The 17,376-nt window shown below is 48.1% G+C and overlaps 1 protein-coding gene across 1 annotated transcript in view; it reads left to right on the top strand.

Moving 5' to 3' along the window:
* Nucleotides 1-725: 725 nt before the first annotated feature.
* Nucleotides 726-17,376, top strand: part of LOC127008878 (uncharacterized) — an 81,461-nt gene continuing 64,810 nt past the window's right edge. The window contains exon 1 of the mRNA XM_050881320.1: nt 726-1,806. The gene's annotated coding sequence lies outside the window, so the exon portion shown is untranslated. The remainder of the gene's footprint in view (nt 1,807-17,376) is intronic.

Genomic DNA, 17,376 nt, shown 5'->3' with positions numbered 1-17,376 from the left:
CTCGATTCACAAAGTTCCCGAAAATTCCCGAAAATTCCCGAAAATTCCCATGGAAAGTTTCCCAGTTCAAAATTTCCGGGAATTTTACAATCCTAGGTGGTGGTGATGGAGGCGGACGTAACAGCAGTGGTATTCCCCTCCTCCTTCTCCTCCCCTCCCTTTCCCTTCTTCCCTCCCATTCTCCCATCCCCTTTCTCCCCTTTCCTTCTCCCCTTGCAGCCTCGATCCACCTCTCTCGCTCTCCTCCTCCTCCTCCTCCTCGCCTTGCTCCTCGCTGCCCCTCGACCCCTCTCAGTAAAGTATAGCCCTGCCAGCGTCGCCACCCTCCCTCCCCCCTGTTTGTTGTTCCTCCCGCCCCTGCCCTCCACCTTAAATAAACGCTGCAGACAAGCCTATCACCTCCGCCCGCTAGAACACTTACTTCCTCCCGACCATTAAAAGACCAAATTGAGATCTCTTACCCTCCTCCTCAACCTAATTACGGAGTGGCTGGTGGGTGATTTTTTTCCCTTTCTCACTCTCGGCCTTACTTTTCTTGTCTCTTTCATCTTCTGCTTTTTTTTCTTATTTATTCCTCGTCTTGTTGTTCTTGTTCTTAATGTTCTTGTTCTTGTTCTTTTCTTATTTTTATCTTTTTTATCTTTTTTTTTTCGTTCTTCATCTTCCTTTTCTTCATAACTGTATAGTTCCTGCATCATATCCTGAGGAAGGAGTCACCACAGGGGCCTCAGTTCCCCCTTTCTGTGTCCGCCTGTGTATTGAGTGAGTTGTTTCGTAACTTCCTATGGAGCGTTGCTCAGGGCAGAATGACTATTTTACTTATTTTCAACTCTGCTTTTTTAGGGCTCGTCAGTCAGTGAGTCGCGTCAGTTCGACTGCGTGCTGGGCTGAGGGTTTCCAGGGACATGAGTGGTCGGTAAGGTTCTCGCCGCCGCCTGATGGACGGCTGCGTTAAGCTGTCCGCGCCCGGGGCGCTGAACTCGTACATCGAAGTGACGTTTGTGTCAAGGATAAGTTTCATGGGCTGTGGTGAGAAGAGGCGAGGGGAAAGACAGGCAGACAGGAAGATGGAGAGAAGAGGAAGAAGGAGGAGGAGGAGGAGGAGGAGGAGGAGGAGGAGGAGGAGGAGGAGGCGCAGAGTGCCAGGCAGGGCAGGGGCACCAGCACCAGCCTCGGGGTATTTTTAGTGTGCCTCGTGGTGGTGTAGTGGTGATGCTTCCTTGCCGTGCTCGCCCGCATCCACATTCATCCGCAACACCTCCACCTCCACCTCCACTTCCACCTTCGCCTCAACCACTCCTGCTCTGATGCTGCAGCGCTGCCCTGGTTGTTGTTGTTGTTGTTATTGTTGTTACCGCTGCTGCTGTGGGGTCCCCCTTACTGGGGCTGAGCGCCGCGTGTGTGGGTTGAGGTTGGCACCAAGTGCTGGCACTCTCCCTTGGCCTGGCCGGCGTGGGAAGTAAGGAGGAGTGTGGCACGGAGGCGGCGAGACGATGGTCCACGTGTTGAGCCGCTCAGTCAGTCTTCTCGCCCAAGTCCCCGCCGCTAGCTGAGGCAGGACCCGTCCTGCTCCCTGGCTAGTGACCTCCCCACGCCCCGAGGCAAACACCCTTTGGTGCTTGGCTGGTGATACGGTGCAGAGCAAAGCTTGCCGGACTCCCGCCTCCCAGGAAACGGGAGGTGGAGTCGGGGTTGTGATTAGGCGAGGCGCCTGTGTACTGTGTTTGTGCTGGATGTGATTCTGTAACCCTCCGCGAACCCGCATCTCGGATATACCGCGACACGTCACACTTCCACGTCCTCGAGGTGAGTATTGTGTTACCAGAGTACTGCGGGCGAGTCACCCTTCAGGTAACTATTTGAGGCCGCCGTTATCTCCAAGGAAAGACCAAATCTGTACTTTGTGCTTCGGGATTAAAATGATGGTCACATATCGGAGAAGAAATCAAGGCGATGCCTTTTTTTGCATGCATAAGGGAGGTAGGGTGTAGATTAAATAACCGAGGCAAGTCTGGGCGGAGTAGCGGCCTTGAGAAACTTAAAGGACCGACTTTACTATACTACCAGTCCTGAGGGTGTTGATCCTCGCGCGTCCTGCCGTGGACTGAACCCCTGGCCCCAGACTCACGCAGCTTTCGTCCTCAAGGGTGCTGCTGGTGAGACTGACCCAAGGCGTATACGTGGTCACTGGTCCTCTTGCTTCCTTGCGGTAGCCTAGACGTGCCTGACTTACGTGCTGGCGTTGGGAGGCTTGTTGAGTGCTGTCTTAATGCTTTTGAGGGATGTTGGCGGCTATTGTTTGGTGGATTCGCATGTTATTTGTCTTATGGAGTTATATTTTTGTGGGTCTGAGTGTCTGGGAATTAACACAGATGGAGTATTACATTGACTGACAGAGCTAGATCATCTGAACAAGATTTTCTGTGGATATTGTGGCGACTAGGGAGTAAGTATAAGAGATGGATTATTTTATTGTTGTATGGTGTTAGCTTCTGTACATTGGGTTGTCGGGCAAGGAGCACAGGTGGAGTATTACATTCACAAGTGGAGTTACGTTCTATTAACTATCTTTTCTGTGGACTGTGGCGACTAGGAAGTATGAAGTAGAGGCTTGTTATTGTATTGTATTACGGGGTTATCTTGCGAGTATAACAGTTGAAGAATGATACTGATAGATGGAGGTACGTTCTATTAATTAACTACCATTTATGTGGATTGTTGGTACTAGGGAGAAAGCAGAAGTGGAGGACGGTGTTAGTGAATAGGGGAGAGTGTCAGAAGTTGTGGTTGACTGGGCATATTGGTTGTAGGCATTGGTTGTTAGTGATGGTTGTTAGGATGTGATTGCGAACTGAAGTGGGTGGTTAGTAGTGGTAGTGGACTGTGGTTGGCTGTGGTGGAGCGAACTGGAGTGGGTAGTTAGTAGTTTGTAGTTGTTTGTGGTGGAGCGAATTGAAATGAGTAATGAGTAGTAGTGGACTGTGGTTGTTTGAAATGGAACGAACTGAAGTGGGAAGTTTGTGGTTTGTAGGTGTTTGTGGTGGAGCGAATTGAAATAAGTAGTTAGTGGTGGTGGACTGTGGTTGTTTAAAAAATTGGTTTAGTTGCGGTTAGCACGTTCATAAGTGGTTAGTGGAGTGATGGTTGGTGTTTGTGGTGAATGGTGCAAGTGATTGTGATTGTTGTTGGTGGGAGTGGTTAGAGGTAATGCGTATAGTGGTGAATGGTCGTTCTTTAAAGACCTGGGAGGCTGTTTGTTGTTAGCTTGTTAATGAGTGGTTAATATAGTGATGGTTAGTATAGTATATGGTGAATGGTGCTGGTGATTATGGTTGTTGGTGTTGGTGGTAATGTGTATTGTGGTAAACGGTGGTATTTTAAAATATCTGGAAGGCTGTTTGTGGTTAGATTGTTAATGAGTGGATAGGTTAGTAATGGTTGGTGTTTGTGGTGAGTGGCTGATGGTAGTGGTAGCAGTTGGCGGCATAGTGCTCAGTCATTAGTGGATGGTGGGAATAATAATAATAATAATAATAAAATGCCAGTAGGTGCTAATGAACAATTTAGAGAGAGAGAGAGAGAGAGAGAGAGAGAGAGAGAGAGAGAGAGAGAGAGAGAGAGATGGATATAGTGATGGTACTCGTGGTGATGGTGATACAAGAGTTCAGGAGTTCTTGATAAGTTCTTTTGGGGGTTGAAAAGAAATACTGGTTGTTGTTGTTGTTGTTGTTGTTGTTGTTGTTGTTGTTGTTGTTGTTGTTGTTGTTGTTGTTGTTGTTGTTGTTGTTGTTGTTGTTGTTGTTGTTGTTGTTCATATCTTTAGTGCTGCCTGAAACTTCAATGTTGTGTGTTGTTATGTTTTGATGAAGAAGATAAAGGAGTTGTTGTTGTTGTTGTTGTTGTTGTTGTTATTTCTGTTCTGATGGTGATAGGTAGGGTGATAGTAGTGATTGTAAGGGTGATAGTGATGGTGATGGTGGTGGTGATGGTGTGTCTGTGATAATGAGGGGTAGGTTATGAGAATTAGGATATCTTAGTTGTTGATGGTGATGATGATGATGAGGAGGAGGAAGAAGAGGAGGATAGTAGAAAATAATTAAAGATGGTGATGGTAATGCTGCTAATGATGCTGATGATGATAGTGATAACGATGGTGATGTAACGTCTGTGTATTTATTTCATTTCGCCTTGCACACACACACACACACACACACACACACACACACTCCAACACTTAGTTCATATTTTCCTTGTCACTCCCTTCTCGCTTTGCCTTCTCCTCTTCCCCCTCGCTTTCAATATTTCTCCTTGTCATACTTCGCCACCCAGCCCCCTCCCCTTCCTTTTCCTCCCCCTCGTTTTCACTCCTCCTTTATCTTGCCATTCTTTTTTCCTCTTCCTCTACTTTCATCTTTCTTCTCTATTTCTCCCTCTCATTCTCATTCCTCTCTTATCTCTCCCTCCTCGTTCCCTCATCTTCATATTTCCTGTTTCTTCCTCTATTTCCTTCCTTTTTCACTCTTTTCATATTCCTTTTCTTTTATCTGTCTTCTCCTCCTACTCCTCCTCTTTCTTCTCCTTTTCCTTCCTCTCGTATCTTTCCTTTCTTTTTCACTTCTTTTCGGTTTTCTTTTCTTTTATCTTTCATCTCCTCCTCCTCCTCCTCCTTCTCATCCTCATCGAGTCTTCCCATCAATACTTGTCTTCTTCACGTTTTTTAAGTTGCCAATTTTGTTGTTAATGGGTTTTCTTAATGTTTTGCTTTCATTTTTTTTTTGTATATTATTATTTTTCCCACCCACTCCTCCTCTCTATATCTTGTTGTTGTTGTTGTTGTTGTTGTTGTTGTTGTTGTTACTCTTCTTGTTCTTGTTCTTCTTTTTCTGCTTCTTCTTCGTGACATATTTTTAACTCTTTCGCGTTCATCTTCTCAGCCTGTCAACCTTTCCTTCCTCCTTCCATTTCCTTCCCTCTAATTTTCCTTCCCTTTTTTTCAAGCCATAAATCCGTTGTTTTCTACTCACCCACTGATTTATGGGTATGCCCTGCCCCCCCTCCTCCTCCTCCTCCTCTTCCTTAGCATCATTAGTGGAAAAGGTTGAGATAGGTAAATGACACTACAGCTTCTGAGAGAGAGAGAGAGAGAGAGAGAGAGAGAGAGAGAGAGAGAGAGAGAGAGAGAGAGAGAGAGAGAGAGAGAGAATTCTTGAGGGGGTGCGGATAACCTTATGTAAACACCTCTTGAAGGATCTTGAATTTGTGTGACCCGCGTGTGCACCTGATGACTACCTTTACGTACACACACACACACACGCGCACACACACACACACACACACACACACACACACACACACACACTTCACTATATAAGTTATGATTTCACGCAGGTTCCTCTCACCCAATGATATATTTATTTAGCTGCTATTTTTGACGCGTGGGTGGAATTGGAGTAGAGGAGGAGGAGGAGGAAATTTGAAGTGGATAGTGTTCGGGGGTCATAGTAGGTGGAGGTGGAGGTGGAGGAGTAGGGTAGAGGCTGAGGATGGTGGTAAAGATGTTGTTTCTCTATGGTGGTGGTGGTGGTGGTGGTGGTGATGTGGTATTGATCTGCCTTATCTGGTATTAAAAAAAGATCAGGTGCCACGGTGTAATAGTAGTGGTGATGCTCTTATTGTGATGGTGATTTATGTGATGGTGAGTTATAGTGGCGGTTGTGATGAAAGTAAATCTAGCATGGGGGGACTGTAGTGAAGCTCTGCTAAGTTGTGGAAGTGCTTAGTGGCGTAAAACGTGGAGTGAACAGTGAGTGGTAACGATGGAGGAAGATGCTGGAAGGTGGGTGGAGTTAGTCTAAGGATCAATAAGGAAAGGTGAAGGGAGGCAGAGATGCATAAATATAACAGTGGATGACCTATTGATGAATGCAGAACAAGTGACTGTCGTGAGTGAAGATCCCGAAAATTGTGAAAGTGAATATCTTGGTGGAATGAACGGTTAGGAGGAGTATGAAGTAAGAGAATATGACAGAGAAAGTGAATATTTTGGTGGAATGAACGGTTAGGAGGAGTATGAAGTAAGGGTATATAACAGAGAAAGTGAATATTGAAGATGACGAAAGCTGTGAAAGTGAGTATCTAGGTGGAATGAGCGGTTAGGAGGAATATGAAGTAATGGTATATAACAGAGAAAGTGAATATCGCGAATGAAGATGACGATAGCTGTGAAAGTGAGTATCTTAGTGAAATGAATGATTAGGAGGAGTATGAAGTAAAGGGATATAACAGAGAAAGTGAATATCGTGAATGAAGATGACGAAAGTTGTGAAAATGAGTATCTAGGTGGAATGAATGATTAGGAGGAGCATGCAGTACGTGGAAAGATGATAGTGTTGAAGAAGAAGGAAGTGATGTGTATGGCTAGGAGGAGGAAGGAAGTTAAAAGATGATAATATTGAGGAAAAAGGAAGCGCGAGATGAGATACTGATGAAGGAGAAGGAAGTGGTGGTGGTGGTGGTGGTGGTGATGGTTGTGTGGAAGATAGGCATGGCGGGAAATATGTAGAAAATGGTAGTTGTTGAGAAGCTTGTGGTGGAGGTTGCAGTATATAGTGGAGGTGATGGTGGTTGAGGTGGTGAGGTGCGGTGGTTGACGTGGTATAGTGACGGTGATAGTGGTTGAGATGATGGTGATTTAAAGTTGTTATGGAGGTAATGGTGGTTGTTGAGGTTGTGATTGTGGTGGGATGATAGTGATGGAGGTTTGGTTGCCGTAGTTGTGGTGGTGGTAGTGATGGTGATGGTGGTGGTGGTGGTGGTTGTGATGAAGGTTGTGGTCGTGGTGGTAGCGGCTGAGATGGTGTTGATGGTGATGTTGGTAGTGGTTAACGAGGTGGAGGTGGTGGTGGTGGTGGTAGTGGCGGCGACGGTCGGGACGAGGTGACGGTCACTCTATTTTGGGCGCCGCGCGAAGGTCAGGATGCAGCGGACCGGCGGACGGGGCGGCGGCGGCGGCGGTGGCGGTGACGGAGGTGGCGGCTTGAAGACACGAACTGGACACATCCGCTGCTTACCAAGGGGGGCGGTTAGGTGGCTGAGGGGGGTAGCAAGCAGAGAGGCGGAAAGGGCAAAGGTCTTCTTCTTTTTCTTCTTCTTCTTCTTCTTCTTTTTTTATCATCATCATTTTTCTTTTTTTCTTCTTTTCGTTTTCTTTTCCTTTTGTTCTTGTTTTCTCCTCCTCCTTCTCCTCCTCCTCCTCCTCCTCCTCCTCCTCCTCCTCCTCTTCCTCCTCCTCCTCCTCCTCCTTCTCCTCCTCCTCTTTCTCCTCCTGTCCCCTTCTCTCTCTCTCCTCCTCAGCCCTTGATAACTGATGTCCGCCGAAAGTTTAATCTCGTGTAGTGGAAGTAACCGTCGCGTCCTGCAAGCGAGGTTTCCGCAGCCTCAAACTCTTAAATGTTGTATTTACTTAAAACCTCGCGACACTGAGGCCCCCCAATACCCCCCGCACCCCTCGCCCAAGACCCAGCCCATGAACGTCCACTATTCTTCCTCTTTATTGATGCTGCATGTCGCCAGATTGCAGGATCACACTAACCGAGGCTTTGTCTGCGAGGCTCGGTTACTAACTATAAGCGAAGATGAAGGGGACGGGGCGGCAACAGGCACTACGCAGGGCTTTCAGGTGTGGCTTTAGCGGGGAGACGAGCACTCACTCACACGGATCAGACTTGACTCGCTCACCGCCGGTTGAAGCACCTCGTTCATTATCCCACGCGGCCGAGCAAGCATCAGGCCCCGTAAGTGATGCTGCATGTTAATCGCAGCATCTCCTTCTCGTCTTGCGCTGCTTTGTCCAACGTAAGCAAACACTGCCAAGGTGCAAAATAAACGCGGACAGGAGGAATAGGAAGAGGAGGAAGAGGAGGAGAAGAAGAAGCAAGAAAGTGGGAAAATCTCGTAACCTTGACTTTATCCCTCGCGGCGGTACAAATAAACGCCGTCGGGGCACGAAACAAAACAAGCACCTTAAATATTGCACGTGCGGACATCAACCTTCAGCGCCGCAGAGCCAGGGAAGCTTATCACCGTCACGGGGGAGTGAGGCGAGGCGACGGATGAGAGGAGAGGGTGAGAGGGTCTGGCGGATATATACACTGTGTCTCCATGGGGTATAGATAACTTGATTTGTGTCCCCCAGGCCCATACTCTGCAACATTTCGGGGCTTACGTATGCACCCACATTTGATAAGGCTTTCGTAGACTTTGTGGATATTTTCAAGGGTTATTTTATGAATCTAGTGATTGTATGACAAGGTTTCTGGACCATGAATGTGAAAAACGCGCACAAGAACCTGGTTAATCTCCTTTGTGGCCTTTGGAAATATTTGTTGTGAGAGCCGAAAGTACTTGGGCATACGAACTTTACTCCTGTAGTCCATAGTCATAGCACATGGAGGAATTAAAAGAAAAGGAGAGGGGTCTTGATACTCCCCTCTTGAAAGCGTTGAAGTCGTAGGCAGAAGGAAATACAGACAAAGGAAGGCTGGTTCAGAGTTTACTGATGAAAAGGATGAAAGAACGAAAATGCTGGTTAACTCTTGCAGAAGGGATTGGGATAGCATAGGAATGAGCTAAATTAGAAAGTCGTGTGTAATAGTACTTTCCACACGGCAGGTTCCTAGTGAGAGAACACAGAGATGAGCTAGAGTAGAGCATAGAGGAGAATAAAGTAGAGTATAAAGTAGAATGGAGCATAGAGTAGAGTTGAACATAGTGTAGTGCATAGAGTATAGAGAAACCGTTTGTAATACTCCCCATACGGTAGGCTCCTAGTGAGAGAGGTAGGCTGGCACTCACCGTCCTACCCAGGTGACGTGCCTAAACTTACCTGGTGTGGGGGATCCGCCGTGACCCCCTTAATCCCTCGGTACCTTTGGGGGGAATCGCAGTAAATCTTGGCGTCACACTCAGCACTTCGGGGCAATTTGTTTCCGACGGAAGGGGAGCAGGAGCGAGAGATTTACGACGGTGTGTGTGTGTGTGTGTGTGTGTGTACCTGTGATCATACATATATACATTGAAGTACCATTTCCGACAAGACTACTACTATTGTTACCACCACTGTTATTGCTAATACTGTCATTTTTGTTACTACTATTGCAACTACAGACATTGATAGTAATAATAATAATAATAATAATAATAATAATAATAATAATAATAATAATAATAATAATAATAATAATAATAATGATAAAAGTAACAGATATGATGAAGAAATAATCATAGAAACAACAAGGAAAACAACATCAATAGCAACAATAGTATAAGGAAGACTTCATTCTCATCCTCATCCTCCTCCTCCTAATCCTCCTCCTCCTCATCATCATTATCATCATCCCCTCAAACCCATCACTCGTCCACTCCTGCTCCCAAACAAACAATTCCCTCTCGAACATTTAAATAAACTCATACGCACTGAAACCCATCACGCTGCCAGCACCTTAAAACTACAGTAACTTCTATCTCTCCATCAACAGCGTCACGTCCCTTATAAACCCTTTCCAACGGCCAACTAACTGACTGCAGGAGTGGCAGGAACCAAATAAACTTGTTCTAACCCCATCTCAACACTCACCCTTTTTAAACTGTTACCTGTCGATCCCATCCCCGCATGTGTCCTGTGAAGGGCAAAGCCGTCTTCCTCCTCCACCCTCTTTCCTTCCCTTCCCTTGCTCTCTCTCTTGTCCTCTCCACCCTTCTTCCTTTATAAGTCCATCCATATCCAGCCTCCCATTCTCAGCCATGCACTTCTTCCCTTCTTCACTCAATTTCTTCACTTCTCCACCACCTTCCCTTCCCTTCCCTTCCTTTCCCTTTTGTCTTCCCTACCCTCCACCTTCCTTCACAAGCCCTTTCTCACCTACGCCTCTTCTCCCTTTCACATAATCCCTTTAATCCTTCATCCCCTTTCTTTCCCTTCCTTCCTGTCGTCTACACCCTTCACCCTCTCTATCCCAGCTTCCCATTCTCTCTCAACCAAACTCCTCTTTCCCTTCTTCACGACCCCTCATCCCTCCTCACCAATCCCTCCCCTTAGCCACAAAGCCTCAGCCAGCCAGAGCCATCCCAACCTCGCATGTAGCTTCCTATAGCCTCCACGTGTTCTGAAAGGGGTAAAAACAGCGTGGTGGTGGGGGCGGTGGTGGTGGTAGTGGTGGTAGAGTCGTAAACACAGCGCAGTGGGAAGCAGGCGGGGGCAGTCACCTGGTCTGCTTGCACACACTTCCTGTTGTTCCTGTCATATCTCGGAAAAGTGCAGCCACTGAGGAGGGTAGATAAGATGGGTCTTGGCTGGCGGTCTAACTGGCTGGCTGGCTGGCTGGTTGCAGGTTACTGGCTGAGGAGAAAGGGGGATGGGTGGTTGTGTGGAGTAAAGGAGGAAAGGGGATGGGAAGGAAGAAAGGGATGGATGTCTGTTTGGAGGATAAGAGGAAGGGTGATGAGAGGGAAGAAAGAGATGGGTGGCTGTGTGTAGAATAAGAGGAGCGGGGATGAGTCGGAAGGGAAAAGAATGGATGCTAGTGTGGAGAATAGGAGGAACATAGCAGATGAAAATTGGGTGGATGACGAGGGGTTTAATGGAAGGAGTAGTTATGGAGGTGGAGGGTAAGGACAGGATGGAAGGAGAGAAGAGGTGGAGGAAGAGGATGGTTAGGAGGAAAATGTGAAGAGGATGGGATAGGGAAGGGTCTGTAAAGGATGTGGAGGAGGGTGGAGAGTACAGGAGGAAAAGTAAGAAGAGGTGGAGGAGGAGGATGACATGGTGGAAAGGTTAGGATAGGAAAGGTGGAGGAGGGTGAAGAAGACAGGAGGGAAGGGAAGAGGTGGAGGAGGAGGATGACAAGGAGAGTAGTAGAAAGGAGGAGGGGAGGGAAGGCGAAGAGGACAGAAGGGAAAGTGAAGAAGAGGTGGAAGAGGAGGATGACAAGAAGGAAAATGAAATGAAGGGGAAGGGGGAAGGGGAAGGGGGAAGGGGGAAGGGAGGGAAGGCAAGGGGGTAGGGAGGGAGGGGGGGCAGGACTGCAGCTGGAGATGAGGGGAAAGAGGGCCGTGAGTTGCATTTCCGTGGCCCCGACATGTTATATTTTGCTTCTGCCTCTTGCTGCTACCTACCACGACTCTGTGTGTGTGTGTGTGTGTGTGTGTGTGTGTGTGTGTGTGTGTGTGTGTGTGTGTGTGTGTGTGTGTGTGTGTGTGTGTGTGTGTGTGTGTGTGTGTGTGTGTTCATAAGGGAGGTGATAATTTAAATACGCAATGCCTTGATCATAATAAAAGAAAGGTTGTATGGGGTATTATTATTATTATTATTATTATTATTATTATTATTATTATTATTATTATTATTATTATTATTATTATTATTATTATTATTATTATTATTATTATTATTATTATTATTATTATTATTATTATTATTATTATTATTATTATTATTATTATTATTATTATTATTATTGTTGTTGTTGTTGTTGTTGTTGTTGTTGTTGTTGTTATTGTAATGTTGCGATTTTTAAGACAGTGATGTGAAAATACAATATCGGGATTTTCATTCCAGTCAGGTTAATATCATCATTATTATTATGGTAGTCATCGTGTTGTTGTTGTTGTTGTTGTTGTTGTTGTTGTTGTTGTTGTTGTTGTTGTTTTATTCAACGTTAATCTATCGACCGTGTTCATATTACGCTTCAAGTAATGGCAACAAATCGATCAGGTATCTCAAGCGCACACACACACATACACACACACACACACACACACACACACACACACACACCTCACCCTCATGACGCCCGTGCTAAGTATACCCCGCGTCTAATACAGTATTTTCACCCTCCTCCTCCTCCTCCTCCTCCTCCTCCTCCCCCACCTCTTCCTCCTCCTTCCCTTCCTCCTCCTCCTCCTCCTCAGCACTCCTTCCTCCGCCCCGCCACTCTCCGCCCCGTCACTCACCCCTCTCCACTATTCCCCGTTCCACTTCTTCATGTTTCCCTCCTCCCCCCCCACCCCCGTTATGTCCCGTCCCACTCCGTTCCGTTCCGCCTCATTCCTCATCACCTCTCCCTCTTCCACTCCTCTTTAGTAATCAGTCTTCCACCTAATCCTCACCCCTTACTCACCTCTGTTCCACTTTATTTACGTCTTTACTTCTTCCACCGTTCCACCCAGCCTCGTTCCGTTCCATTCCGTTCCGCCTCATTTTTTATCACTTTGCCCTGTTCCAAGCTTCTTGAGTATTGTTCTTCCACCTAACTCAGCTATGTTCCACCTTATCTCTTTATGCCTTATACTGTTCCACTTCGTCCCGTTTCGTTTAGTGCCGTTCCTCATCACCTGTCCCTGTTCCACTTATTCTTCTTTTCACCTGTTCTTCCTTCCACCTGTTCTCCTCTCCAACTGAGTCTCAATCCACACCCACCTCTGTTCTGTCCCTTCTTCATATGTCTCCCACCATTCCTCTTTCTACGGCTGGTTCCACTTTCACTCCGCCTCACTTATCTAACTCCTCTCCCTCCCCCTTCACCCCGCCACGCTCCCCTCCCCGCCTTCCCCTCCTCCTCCCATGCACCCGCTACTCCCCCCACTCACCCACCACTCACCCATGCCTCCCCCTGACGGAAAGAGCCGACAGATTGTGATTTTTTAGCGGTCGTATAGTTTAGAATGGAAGGTATAGGAAGAAATGTGGTCTATTGATGTGTAAAAGGTAACTGGGTACAGGTAGTGATAGATAAGTGTGTGGGAGAGTGCAGAAAACAAGACATTAAGAAAATAAAAGGATTACATGGTTTAGAGTTGAAGATAATTGCAGTATTTTAACTGACAAAGAAATATTATATGGAGAGAAAATGAAAGTGAAGGAAGAAAAAATAACCGTGTATTAGTTATGAGTTGAGCAATGCGAAGAAGGAAGGGAAGGAGGGGAGGGAGAGAGGGAAAGGAAGGGTGGAGGAAGGGAGGGAGGAAATAGGTCTGTTTATATATCACGAAAGAGGACGGGAGTGAAGGATGAAGGGAACCAAAAATACGTATGATTATGTGTAGAGGAATATGGAAGAGAGGGGAAACAGATGGCCGGGGCTAGAGGGAAGGAGGGAAGGGAGAGGAAGGGAGGGGAGGGGGATAGTTAAAGGGGAAGGAAAGGGAGGGGAAGGGGGAAAGAAGGAGAGACATGAGAGGGGAGGGAAAGGTAGGTAAGGGGTAGGAAGGGAAGGGAAAGGAAGGGAAGGGACGGTAAGGGATAGAAAAGGAAGGGAAGGGAGGGGAGGGGAAAGTTAAAGGGGAATGAAAGGGAGGGAAAGGGGAAGGGGAAAAGAAGGCAAGAGATGAGAGGGGAAGGGAAAGGTAGGTAAGGGATAGGAAGGGAAGGGAATGGACGGTAAGGGATATGAAGGGAAGGGAAGGGAGGGGAGGGAAAGGTTAAAGGGGAAGGAAAGGGAGAGGAAGGGGAAGGAAGGGCAGGTAAGGGAGAGGAAGGGAAGGGAGAGGAAGGGAAGGGAGGGGAGGGGAGGGAAAGGTTAAAGGGAAGGAAAGGGAGGGGAAGGGGAAGGGGAAAAGAAGAAGAGACATGAGAGGGGAAGGGAAGGGAAGGGAAGGGAAGGGATAGGAAGGAAAGGGAAAGGAAGGGAGGGGAGGGGAAGGTTAAAAGGGAAGGAAAGGGAGGGGAAGAGGAAGGGGAAAAGAAGGAGAGACATGAGAGGGGAAGGGAAGGGAAGGGAAGGGATATGAAGGGAAGGGAAAGGAAGGGAAGGGAAGGGAAGGGAAGGTTAAAGGGGAAGTAAAGGGAGGGGAAAGGGAAGGGGAAAAGAAGGAGAGAGATGAGAGGGGAAGGGAAGCGTAGGTAAGGGATAGGAAGGGAAGGTGAGAGGGGAAGGAAAGGGAGGGGAAGGGGAAGAGAAGGAAATAGATGAGAAAGAAAGGAAAGGAAAGGTAAGGAATGGGAAAAGAAAGGAGGGGAAGTGGAGGAAAATAAAAAGGAAAGGAGATGAGGAAAAAGAAGAGGAAAGAAGGAAAGATAAAGAAAATTAATATGAAAGAGAAACACTGCATAGGAGGGGAAGGTTGGGAAGGAAAGGAAACTGAATTGAAGGGAAAGGAATGGAATGAATTTACTATGAAGTATTGATAGACAGAGAAAGGGAAGGAAAGGGTTGGTAAAGAAAGTTAACGGAAGAAAATTAAACGAAAAAAAATGGGAGAGCATGAAAAGGAAGGGAAAAGAAGGATGAAAGGGAAGGAAAGGGAGGGGAAAACAGATGGCAAGGGTAAAATATGATTGAAAAAGGAAGGAAAGAGAAGGGAAGGAATTTGAAGGAGGGAGAAAACATATGGCTGAAGGGTGGGGGAGAGGAGAGAGGAAAGGGAGAAGAAGGCAATTTGTGAGGGGAAGAAGGGGAGATATAGGAAAGGTAGGGAAAGGGGAAGTGGGGAAGGGGGGAAGGGGAGGGGGGAGCAACAGGTGTGGTGGGCCTCTGCACCTCCATCTGGGCAGGTAAAAATAGGTGCATTAGGTGACTCGTTAAGGAGGCAGCTAATTGGGACGTGTTGTTGTTACTTATTTATGTAGTGTGTGTGTGTGTGTGTGTGTGTGTGTGTGTGTGTGTGCAAGTTACGAGGTTGTGTGTTCCTCCCCCTCTCTCTCTCCTCTTTTCTTCTCCTTTCTCTCTTCCCTTATTCCATCCATCTCCCTCTTTCTCTCTCTCCTCCCTTACCTTCTTCCCCTCCCTCCCCCAGACTCTCTCTCTAACCCCTTCCCCACCCTTTCCCTCATCTTTTCACTGCCTCTCCTTCTTCCCCTCTTTCCCTCACCCTCGTCCTTTCTCTACCCTCTCCCTCATCTTTCCTCTGCCTCTCCTTCTTCCCCTCTTTCCCCTCATCCTTTCCCATACTCTCGTCTCTTCCCTACCTCTGCCTCTCCCTCTCTAACCCCTCACTTTCTCCCTTACCCTCTTCCCTCCCTACCATCTTCCTCATCCTCCTGCCTCTGCCTCTCTCTTTCCCTCCCTACCCCTTCCTTTAGCCTCACTCTCTCCTCCCTCTGCCTCCAACTTTTACGCCCCTCATCCTTTCCCTTACCCTCTTTCCTCCCTACCCTCTCCCATGGCTTCCCACTCCTCCCTCTGCCTCTGCCGCTGTCCTCCCACGCGCAGGGCGGCGGGCCAGGAGCGGCAAGACAAGGTTGATGCTAAACCGAGCCTCGAGGTGCCTGGCCTGGACGGAATGTTCTTGTTGCTGCTTGGCCGTTGCTGCGACGCTGATGGATCGTGTTGAGGGTTCGAGGGTTCGTGATGGAGTGCTTGTTGTTGGTGGTGGCGGCGCTGATGGTGTTTGTGGCGGTGGTGGTGATGGTGGTGGTGATGGTGGTGGTGTTGGTGGTTGCGCATTTGAGTTCAGCCTTAAGTAACTTCTCTGCTTCTCGCTCTTCCTTTTCCTTCCTCTTCCTGTACCTGCCTCGCGCCTTCTCTTTATGTGTGTACCTGTGTATATATATATGTTCGTTGTTATATCTGTGTCGATGTGTCTTTGTTAATGTTCACCTGCTTTCACATTATATAGATAGTTCTCCTTTGTAAGTTTTAGATGTCATGAAGCAATTGTGTTAGGTAATGTTAGTATTAGTTGAGTTAGTATAGTAGTAATAGTAATAGTAGTAGTAGTAGTAGGAGGAGGAGGAGGAGGAGTGGTGGTTGTTCTTTTCACCGTTGCACTCAGGCAGGAAAATATGAAACTCAGAAAAAAGGAGGTAAATCGAAGGCGTGGGCGTGCTGGGGAGGCAGGAATGGAGGGAGAGAGGCGGGGCTGAGAAGACGGACACTCAGAGGCGGGGAGAGATATCTTTGCTCTCTCATCCTCTTCCTGTTTATTTACTCTCTCTCTCTCTCTCTCTCTCTCTCTCTCTCTCTCTCTCTCTCTCTTTGTTTTTTCTCTCTTTTGACACACACACACACACACACACACACACACACACACACACACACACACACACACACACGATACCATACTAAACTGCTCGACAAATTGCTGAATCATTACTTCACTGTCATCTGAAATATTACTTGTGCAAGAAAGTGAAAGAGGAGAAGGAGGAGGAGGGTAGGAAGCAAAGGAAGAAGTATGACAACAATAATTTCGGAAAAGTATATTAATTAACCCGCGGAAAGGTGAGGAGCGTGTTTGATGAGGAGGGGAGGGAGGCTGGGCGGGGAGGAAGGGGGGTTAGTGGGGAGAAGGAGCGAACGGGGGAGAGGCGGGGGTTCAGGGCTTTGGGGGAGCCAGGAAGTGGATCAACAGGTGGCGTGGCTTGGCGCGTCACAGAGGCACTGCAGGCGAGAGGAGGCCCCCCCCTTCACCCCCTGCCCCCTCTCCCGGTGACCTCGCTCTCGTGACCCGCCGCGCCACCAAGTCTGTCTCTGTGTTTTTCTTCCACGCGCCTCACTAGATCTTTCGCTGCCCCTTCAACTTCACCTCCCTGCCCTCCTCTCCCCTACACACACCTAAGTGTCCCGTGTAATGGTGTTGTGGAGCAGCGCTGCGGCATGGCCTGCCTGCCGGGAAGGTTGAGCCTCCCTCCCACGCGCGGGGCGGCGGGCCAGACCTGACAAGGTTGATGCTAAACCCGTCCGAGGTGCCTGAACTGGCAGGAATCTTCTTGTTGCCGCTCGGCCTGCACAGAACAGCTGCGGGGCCAGCTGGGGCGTCATGGGTCCGTGCACTGCCTCATAAGAGGACGGGAACTCTTTAGGTCCGTGAACACGCACATAACGTGAGACTTAGGTGGGCGATCAGCCCTCAGGGCGCCTCTGCGGCCCCTTCAGCCTCCTCGTCGCCTGGGCGATTGTGGCGCTGCTGGGACGCCTGTGATGTCACGTGCTCGTAAGATAGTTAGTTTTGGCTCAGGGTGTCAAGGCTTCACTCAGCCAGGCCCTAGGAGGCCCCTGCTGGCGCCTCGGGTCTAACGCCGGTGCCCTCGAGGCCCTCAGTCGACGGTGAGGCGTCACGTGGGGCTTTCAAGGTCAGGTTATCGGAAGCGCGGCCAGCCCGGACCTCGGCGACGCCCGGGAGGGTGCCGCCGCAGAACAGGCTCACATGACGCCGGGAATAAGCGGAGTGACACTTATCAAGGTCAGTTGGCTTGCATGAAAATAATTTGGCACTATGTAGGCTAATTTGGCTCTTTGCAAGGACTCGTGGCTCTTTGAAGGCTATACGGTATTTCTCGAGGTAATTTGGCACTTCACAAGCCTCTGTGCCCCCGCCGGCCAGACAGACGTTCTTCCTCTTCCTGCTCCGGCCTGAGTGGCTTATTCTCTTCATTCACTC

This window comes from Eriocheir sinensis, chromosome 4 (assembly GCF_024679095.1).
Source record: "Eriocheir sinensis breed Jianghai 21 chromosome 4, ASM2467909v1, whole genome shotgun sequence".
Taxonomy (NCBI): Eukaryota; Metazoa; Arthropoda; class Malacostraca; order Decapoda; family Varunidae; genus Eriocheir; species Eriocheir sinensis.
This window is presented reverse-complemented; position numbering and strand designations above follow the sequence as displayed.